The sequence below is a fragment of the Oryzias latipes genome, chromosome 18, assembly GCF_002234675.1.
Source record: "Oryzias latipes chromosome 18, ASM223467v1".
NCBI classification, from domain to species: Eukaryota; Metazoa; Chordata; class Actinopteri; order Beloniformes; family Adrianichthyidae; genus Oryzias; species Oryzias latipes.
The window spans coordinates 20155739-20164879 of NC_019876.2; positions in this window are offsets into that span (position 1 = coordinate 20155739).

Sequence of the window (9141 nt, forward strand, 5' to 3'; positions counted from 1 at the left end):
AATAATGACGGACATTCTAAAATATCCCCGAACCAAGCACCAGTTGGAGCAACTGGTGCTTGGCAGTGTCATCCCCACAGCTAGACCCCCGCCGTAGCAGTAGCGGCAACTAATACCCCCCAACACAAGCACAGTAGCAAATAGAGAACAACCGCCTGCCAGGCAGTCACTTCTGCCACTCAGGCCAGGGTCAGCAGGACCGCCACAGGGCCCCCAATGTCAGAGAGCAGGGGGGCATGAGGGGACAGAGAGTGCAAGCCTAAGCCCAACCAAAAGAGAGGCTCCCCCAACGCGGGGCCCGTCCCAAGGAGAGCACCCCCTGCCCCAGACGAGCAGCCCACCCCAACCCAGTCTCTCTCTACAAGAGACTGAGTACTTCAAAAGGATACAAATACATCGTATAATGAAAATTTTGTTGATTTAATACTTTCTATCTTAGGTTACTATCATTTGATGCATAAGTTATGGAAATACTGAAAATTAAACGTAAGTAACGAAATAATGAGAAAAAAATGTGTTTAATTATACATATTTCTTTAAATTTCACAGAAGAAATAAGAGGCATGGATAAGCTCCAGCAGCCCTGTCCCAAAAGGGACAAAACAGGTTCAGAAGATGAATAAAAAATAAGAAATAAAGTCAAATTAGAAGGAAAGGTTATGTCAGTTATCTGTAGATAGTACATATCTGAGAATATGTCCTATCACACATATAAATAAGAAAAAAATAACAAAAAAAAATCGAGATCACTTGACAGCAGTGATAGCAAGCAACAAAAAAACAAAAGTTGCAGACTCCAGAGTAAGGGATATGAAGTGCCATTTGTGGATCCTCCAAAGCAATGACATCCCTGTCAATCTGCACAAAAGAAAAATACATTAGCTTTAAAAAAATAATAAATTAGTTTTATTTTATCTCACAGGGAACATGTAGGAAAGAAAAAAACAAGTCCAGTAGTATTTTCAGAAGCGTAAATAAAGTGATAAATGGAGCTTCTTTCTTGCTGTGTGCAAACATTTGACATAAATGTACTTGGTGGCCATCTATAAGCCCACTAAAACTGGACAACTGTGGTTAATCAGGTAAATCTGAATGGACTTTGAAAATGCAGCTGAGAGAAAATAGTAGACTACAAAAGAGTCAATCATCTGATTTGGCAGAACTACGAACATAATGACGTAACGTTCAAGCTTTCCAGTGCTTCAATCACCCCCCCCCCAAAAAAAAAACAAAAAAACAGAAAACAAAACAGCCCTGTATAAAATAAGCTGTACCCTGTAAAGTTTGTAGCGGTGCTGAAAGCTTCACTAATGTGGGTGCTAATGTGCTTTGAAAAGTAAAGTAAACACATCGCTGCGGTTCTCTGTTCCACGAAGAAGAAACGGCAGTTGCCGTGGATATGCAACGCTACTCTGAGGTGTCAAGTGACTTCCACCTCCTGAGCTTTATTAAAACTCGCGCAGATACAGAATAACAAATTTGAGTTGTATTAAGTGTTATGAAAGGGTATGATTCAATTACGGGGGACCGTCGTATGCAGAGTGTTTGTTTGGCAATGATATAATAAAAAGAGACGTGTCACGTGAAGAGAAGGCTGAAAACTGACTGTTATTGTATTGGAGAGTAAAGATTGGTGGGTATCATGCATAGTAAAACAGGACAATCTGTTAGACATATGTAGAGAGTATTATCTGAAGGCTATAAAAAAAACGAGATTATCAGGTAGTTGTTGATACAAACGGGCACGACAATGGGGGTGCTAAACACATTTAGATAAAGCCCTTTTTGCAACAGCTATGCAAAGCCCTGCATGGCTGTTGCAAAATTCTAGCATAACTTGCTGCCCTTTCATTTACAGGATCCAGTTTAAAACAATTTATTGTTTACTTTACCTTCTGTTCTTCCATTAGCAAAATGACCTACTCCAGTGACCCTTGAGCATACATAAAGACACTTACAGACGTCAATTTTGTTGGTTTCACTCCTGCAGCTCCTCACACTCTGCAGTGCTGAAGGATGTGGCTCACATACGCCAGTAGCGCATAATTCTGAGATTAAAGTCAGAATTCTGAGTTGAAAGTCAAAATGCTGAGATTAAAGTCAGAATTTTCTATGCCCTTTTTTATTTTCTTTCTCCATGGCCCTAATCCTCTTCCTTACAGTTTAAACTGCAGCTATCAGCTACGCAAAGGAACATGGGAGCAGCTGCAGAGAATTCAAGATGAATAATTCCATGTTCACGTGTGGAAGAAGCTGGAAAACAAACTCCGACAGTCAAGAAGATGCAGCTGAATTTTTGTGGAAAAAAACGATGGATTAACGATCAGCTTGGAGAAACTTCTCTCGTCACCGCAATTGACTGAGGGCAGTAACACTTACAGGAAGCTTTTTAATTTCGTTTTATGAAACACTGTCATCTTTCCATCCGGGTGAGGATTACAGTGCCGCAGCGACTTCCAGCGGATTACAATGAAAAGCTGTTCCTCTGCTGCTCATACTGAAGTGAAAAGATCGGCGACAAACACCTTTAGTCCAGCCACATCACCATCATGGATGAGCCACTGACTTCCGACATCCCGGTGAGTCTCAATTTCGAGAAGAATGGGAGCAGCGCGGTAGCGAAACAAACAAAGCGGCAGTAAAAGTCTGCTTTTATTGCTCTGGGAGGCAGCGCCGGGTAAGTTACTCCACAGTTTGTGAATGGATTGTAGAAGCTTGGGCTAACGTGTATGCTTGCACTGCTTTCAGAGTGCCGAAAAGCCAGCATCATTTCGAGCCGCGCAGCAACGAGACAGACTCTGATAATGACGAAAGGAAACCTGACGTGTTTGATAGAAATTTAGTCTGGCTGTTCATCTCAGATACAGTAGATGAGGACTTTAAAGGATTTTAGGATGCTGTTTTATGACTGAAAAAATAAAAAATAAATCACAACCAACTCAGATTTGCTCCGGCTGTTTTTTTTTAAACACACATTGAGTGTTTGTGTGTGTGCTGAAGCCTGTGTCTTTGCTAGCTAGCGTGTGGAGCAAGTGAGTGTGTGAGCATTCAACTTGTGTTACTTAGGAAGAACGTCCATCCATCTTCCTCCTGTTATCCGGAATAGGTCGCGGGGGCAGCAGTCTAAGCAGAGATGCCCAGACTTCCCTCGCCCGGGCCACTTCCTCCAGCTCCTCTGGGGTAGACCCTGAATCAATCCCCAGCCAAGACACTCCCACAGCATCCCGGAGCCCAGCCACTGAGAAGCTCAGTGACTTCAGCTTAACCCTCCTGTTATGTTCCGGTTCAAATTGACCCGTTTTAAAGTTTGAACATCTAGAAAAAATAGTTAAAAGTATTTTTTCAGCATGAAACTTCTTCTGCTTGCCTTAATTAGCGTAATCAACATATATTATGAAAATGGTTCATCTCACACATATGCAACCCCCCCCCCCCCCCCCCTGCATGTTTATATTACATAGATGATGTTCGGGTCAATTTCACCCGGCAGTCAAAATGGAGGTACAAGGATGTCTTATTATAAGTAGTATTGCTTTCTTTGCAGCTGTGAGACATATTTCAACCCAATCACACACAAACACACACACCCACACACACAGGTGTCCTTCCAACATTACTCTCTGTCAGGCAGACTTTTACAAAATGAGCAATCAAAGCAGAAAGATGACAGTCAAGGAGGTTCTGGAAGTCATCACTGATCATGATCAGAAGAAGACTATCTTGAGCTAAATTCTGATTCTAATGATTCTGATTTTGAAACGGATGAAGGAATTGCAATTCCTGTTCCTCCAAGCAAGACATTCATGTCAAAGAATGGTGAAATATATTGGTCTTCATCCTCAAATATGCGTCAGACAAACCTGTCTGCAGAAAACATAAAAAAGACAGTGCCAGGGCCCACTAGGATGGCAGACACTCATGTGACTGTCAATTCAATTCAACTCAATCCGATTCAATTCAATTCCGTTCCATTTTATTTGTACAGCCCAAATTCACAACAACTGTCATGAATACATAGAATTCAATAGGAAAAAACTAAATTGAACTAACTCAGAAAACTAAACTAAACTGTCATCCCTGCCCTTAGACCCCCCTTCGCGGTAAGGAAAAATTCCTAATAAAAAAAAAATGGATTCCGGAAAAAAATAAGAAACCTCTGGGGTGCCCACATGAAGGAGAGATCCTCCCCCAGGACGGACAGGCGATGTACCAGAACTCATAAAGAGGAATTAGTTTATCAAACTCTACAACTACATATTTAAAGTCCAGCAGACGAGCTTCATCCAGATGGAGTTGGGGGGACAGCCGGGGGTGCGATAAGAGCCGGTGACAGGATCCAGGTCAAATCAAGCATGACCTGTGCACAAAGCACAGTGTAATGACTGGTCACTCTTGTGCTGTGTAGATGTACAGACACACACACAAGTTCACATTGCGATTGCTTGTCTGTTGTGATTTTGTTTTTTTCTGGTTCACAGTGCATGTATGTAAAACAAAATTTCAAGATTAAGTTTCAATGTTATGTAAAACTATTGTATTTTATATGTTAGTCTTTTAAAAGTAATACAGTAGTGAAAAATTCAAAAAAAGTTTGAACATGTATATTTTTAAGAAAAACGAGTGAATTATCAAATAATTGAACCACTTCCTGTTAGTGGTAAAAAACACCATTTTAACTAAGTTTTTGAAAGAATAACTGGTAATGGAGTTAGTGATGATATATTCACACTGCTTGTTAGGATTTTCTGGGTTTCAGACATTTTTTAATTAATAAAACATGCACCGGGTCAAATTGACCCGGGAACATTATCTCTGTTCCTCACAAATGAACATAACAGGAGGGTTAAAACGGCTTAAGTGATAGACAGCCTTACCTCAAAGTCCTCATTATCTGCTTCCTCAGAATAAGGCGTGTCAGTGGGTTTGAGGAGATCCTCGAAGTATTCCTTCCACCGCCTGACAATGTCCCCAGTCGAAGTCAACAGCTCCCAACCTGCACTGAAAACGGTGCCTGTAGTGAACTGCTTTCCCCTTCTGAGGTGCAGGACAGTTTGCCAGAATTTCTTTAAGGCCAACCGAAAAAACGGAGACTGGTTCTTTTTAACTACCCGCTCTGGAGGCTCCTAGGGTCCGAACGGGGTGTTAACATGCCAGCACCTTAACACTCGGTGCACCTTTTGTATGTGTCAAAGACTGAAAAATCCCCCGTAACTGACACCCCGCCTTATAACCCAGTGCGCCCAATGGTCATGAAAATACTGGTATTTATTGGAGAAACTGTTAGCTTGTATTGCTTCATATTAGTTACTTCCCACCTGTATTTTTAATATTTGCTTTGTTGACACAATATCATGTTGCCAATTTCATAAGCAATACTTTTAAGAGCATCCATTAGATAAGAGAGAATGAACAACCTCGTTTTTAGACAACCTAGCAATTGCTAAATTTTAACTTTCCAATGTTTTGGGTCATTTGACTTTTTTTCAAATGAGACGTGCAAATGTTTTCTGTGACTTTTGTAGGATTACTTTTTCACTATAAGTTGCTCATGTCATAAAAGTTTTATATTACACATTTCTTCTGTAATGTATATGGAACTACTACCATATAATTTTCTTATATATTAGCAAACCATATAAGTTTCATGTTGTCCAATTTTTCTAAGGATCTTATAAGTGGTTTCAGGGGCACAACTACCTAATTTCCTAATAGGGGTATGCGGCCACATTGAAAAATGCCCCAACCCCACTAAACACACACACAGACAAACAAACACACAGACATGTATGCACATAATAAAACATCACACACACCCCTCCTAAGGCTATCTAAACATCCACACAACACTTTTATTGTTTAAATGTGTAAATATTATTACTTCTTATCTGATTGGATACGACCCACCAGAACATTTTTGTGAGCCATTTTCAACTGTGTATTGCCTCAATGATTCCCCAAATTTGTGTGGTGAAGACCATTCAGAAGAACCTTCTGAGTAATGCCTTGCCCCAGCCCTCTCCTCTGTTCCTCTCTGTTCTTCTCCCTCTTTCTCTCTAACATCATCATCATCATCATCATCATCTGAACCTCTCTTCTCATTCTTGTCTGTTGGGACTGACTTGTCATGTATGTCTGCACTTTTTTTTCCCAAAAATAAGTGAACAGGTGGTCAGCAGAAGTTTAAACCAGAATGAGCATCTAGGTTTTTGTGACTTTAATAGTTTAATTATTCATACTTTAAGTCATCACTGCTCTCTTTTCTATCAGATGCATCATCAACCTCGTGTCTGTCTCCTTCACCCCTTGCTTGTGTTCTTGTCCACTAAATCATATGGCCAAGCAACAATTATTTCATGTTTTAAATAAATTAAACATCTTGCTAATGCATGTTTCTTTTTAAATTAAGAATACTTTTTGAAAATGACTGACTTGCGCAGGGAGAGGGATCCCTGAGTTCCCTAACAAGACAACGAGCCAGGGATTACATCACATTTGAGCCTGGGGATGTCCGTGTCCTTGTGTTGCGGGTTTTGGTCCTTAACCTCGAGTGCTGGACCTCTCCAAAATTCCATTAGTGAGCCTGGTCGGGCCATGTTTACAATGCTCTTTGGGGACCCCCAATTCTATTGGCCGTCTTTCTCCTGGTCCCGTGGGCTGGGTAGGTGGCTGTCTGGAGCATGGGGTGGGTCTTCCTTGTGGGGCCCTGGCTCGTGCCTGGTGTTGGGGTGGGGGAGGTTTAGAATTCCTGCTGTTGGGCTACTCGTCTGGGACTGGCCCCCATGCAAGGCCCCCGCGTGTGGCGGGAGCTATTCTTCTGGTTAGGCTGGAGCTTGCACTCTCTATATACCTGTGGCTCCCTGCTCTCTGGCATTGGGAACCCTGATTTGGGTGGCAGACATGATTGCCCGGCGAGAGAATTTAGTTTATCTGTGGGTGTCGGGGGACCTGACAACCTCTGCTGCTTCTGCAGAGGTTGCTCTTTTTTTCTTTTAACATTTCATCAGCCACACAAACACTCACTCGAGCACTTGAGCTTGTTAGCGCACCTTTGAACTAATTGTATTTATTTATTTATTGAAGGATTCCCATTAGTCTTAATCAAAGGTAAGACTACTCTTTCTGGGTCAACTTTAAAAAATACATGCGTCACTTCACATCATAAAACTATATACATCATTAAAACTTTATTCAAAATATACATAGACGAAAAACATAAAAGCAATAGATGGGAAATTTGTAAATTCAAAATATTCCCCCCAAGAAAAAATTAGAGAAAACATTTGATTAAAATAAGTGGCTCAGTTGTGCAGTGAAATTAAAATCATGAATGATTTTTTTTAGCTTTAAAACTATCATGGCATTTTGCTACTATGATATCAAAAGGTAGCATATTCCAGTATTTTATCGACCTTTGTATGACAGGTTTTTTTAAGCATTTGTTTGTGGTAGGGGGAGAGTAAAAGTAACAGAGGTTTTTCTAGTGTTAAAATCATGTCTCATATTGGTAGGCAGCAGCTACAAAAATAAGCTAGGCTAGGCCCAGATTTTATGCAGAAACAAAATCAGACTGTCCAGAACATTCCTCCACAAAAGACACTGATGCATCCAGACTGTAATAGTTCTAAAAAGGACAACCCAGAGCTAATCTTGCAGCCTTGTTCTGCACTTTTTTCAAGTCTGTCAAAGTAATTTTTGGTTGCACTTGACCAAAAAGCAGGACAGTGACATAAGACCAAAGTCTGCAAAACCAATTTTCTTGTTTTAGTTGAAATATGGCGATTATTGGTTCTGATTAATTACATATTCCTGCTCATTTCATTCACTGTGTTATTGATATTTGTTGTCCATGACATTGTTTGTTCAAATGTACTACCCAACAATTTAGCCGCTTTGACTTGTTCAATTGGGTGATTCCATAATGACATGTGAAATTTTGGGTTTTTTCTCTATTTAGAACCAAGTAACATACATTTAGTTTTCAAAACATTCAACTTTAACTTATTCTACACAACCCACTCAGAAAAAGACATTAACTCCTGTTGTAGCATGTCATTCACCCGATTTAAGCTAACAGTAGAAACTGTTATAGTTGTGTCATAAGCGGAGACAGTCATATGTGCTTTACTTAATGGATAGGCATATCATTTCCAACAATACTGTGGAGCAAATTGCCAAGACAGCTCCGTTGTGGAATTCCAAAGCTAAGGGGTCACAATTTTGGAAAGGGAGCCATTAAATACAACACATCGCTTTCTGTTAGTCAAGCAACTGCTCATAAAATGAACAGCTAAGTCTTTAAAAATATTATTTGATAGTTTCTTTAATACAAGTTTAAGATCATTAAGTTTAACATCACAGATCCTACCAACAGCTTCTTATCAATCTGTCTGTACCAGTCATCAATTAAAGCTGTCAGTGCTGTGTTAGTAGAGAGGCCTTCTTAATAAGCATGTTGGGCATCAGAATAAATACTGTTTACATAAAAAATATTTGAATCTGCTTAAAAACTATTCCCTATACATAAATTTACTGTCAAAAGCTCTTTTGCATTTTTTTTATAAATGGATAACTTTTGAGACTTTCCATAAATCAGGAAACAGGCATTCATCAATGCACAAATTAAATATACGGAATATGGGCTTAACTATTGATTTAGATGCAATCTTTAAAAGTCTTCTGTCCATATTATTATTAAAATCACAATTAACGTTTGCTAGTAACTCCTTAATTTTGTCTGCCTCAATACTATCAAATGCAAACCGACAATTGTATCCTTACCCCAGAATAGTATGTGTGACTGAATGAAATGCTTTGCATGTGTTGGTTTGTATGCATAAGTATGTGAACTGTAGTTGTATTGTGTATATGTTGACATGTTGTATGTGAAACTCTTCGGAGCCAACAGGGATGTCGGTAGCATTTGAGTGTGAACCCTAGTAAAATCACAAGACTTTAGGCAATAATATGTGCTGGTTTTTGTTTTCCAGGGTCAAGCATCTTCTCATGATTGCAATTTCAAAGACAAGATCTGAGTGAGAAACAGTTATCAGGTTCATCTTAAGTTTGTCTCAGATTTGGATATTAGATAGAAAATGTTTGCTTCGGAACCAGAGGTACATTACTATATTCTACCAAAGATGT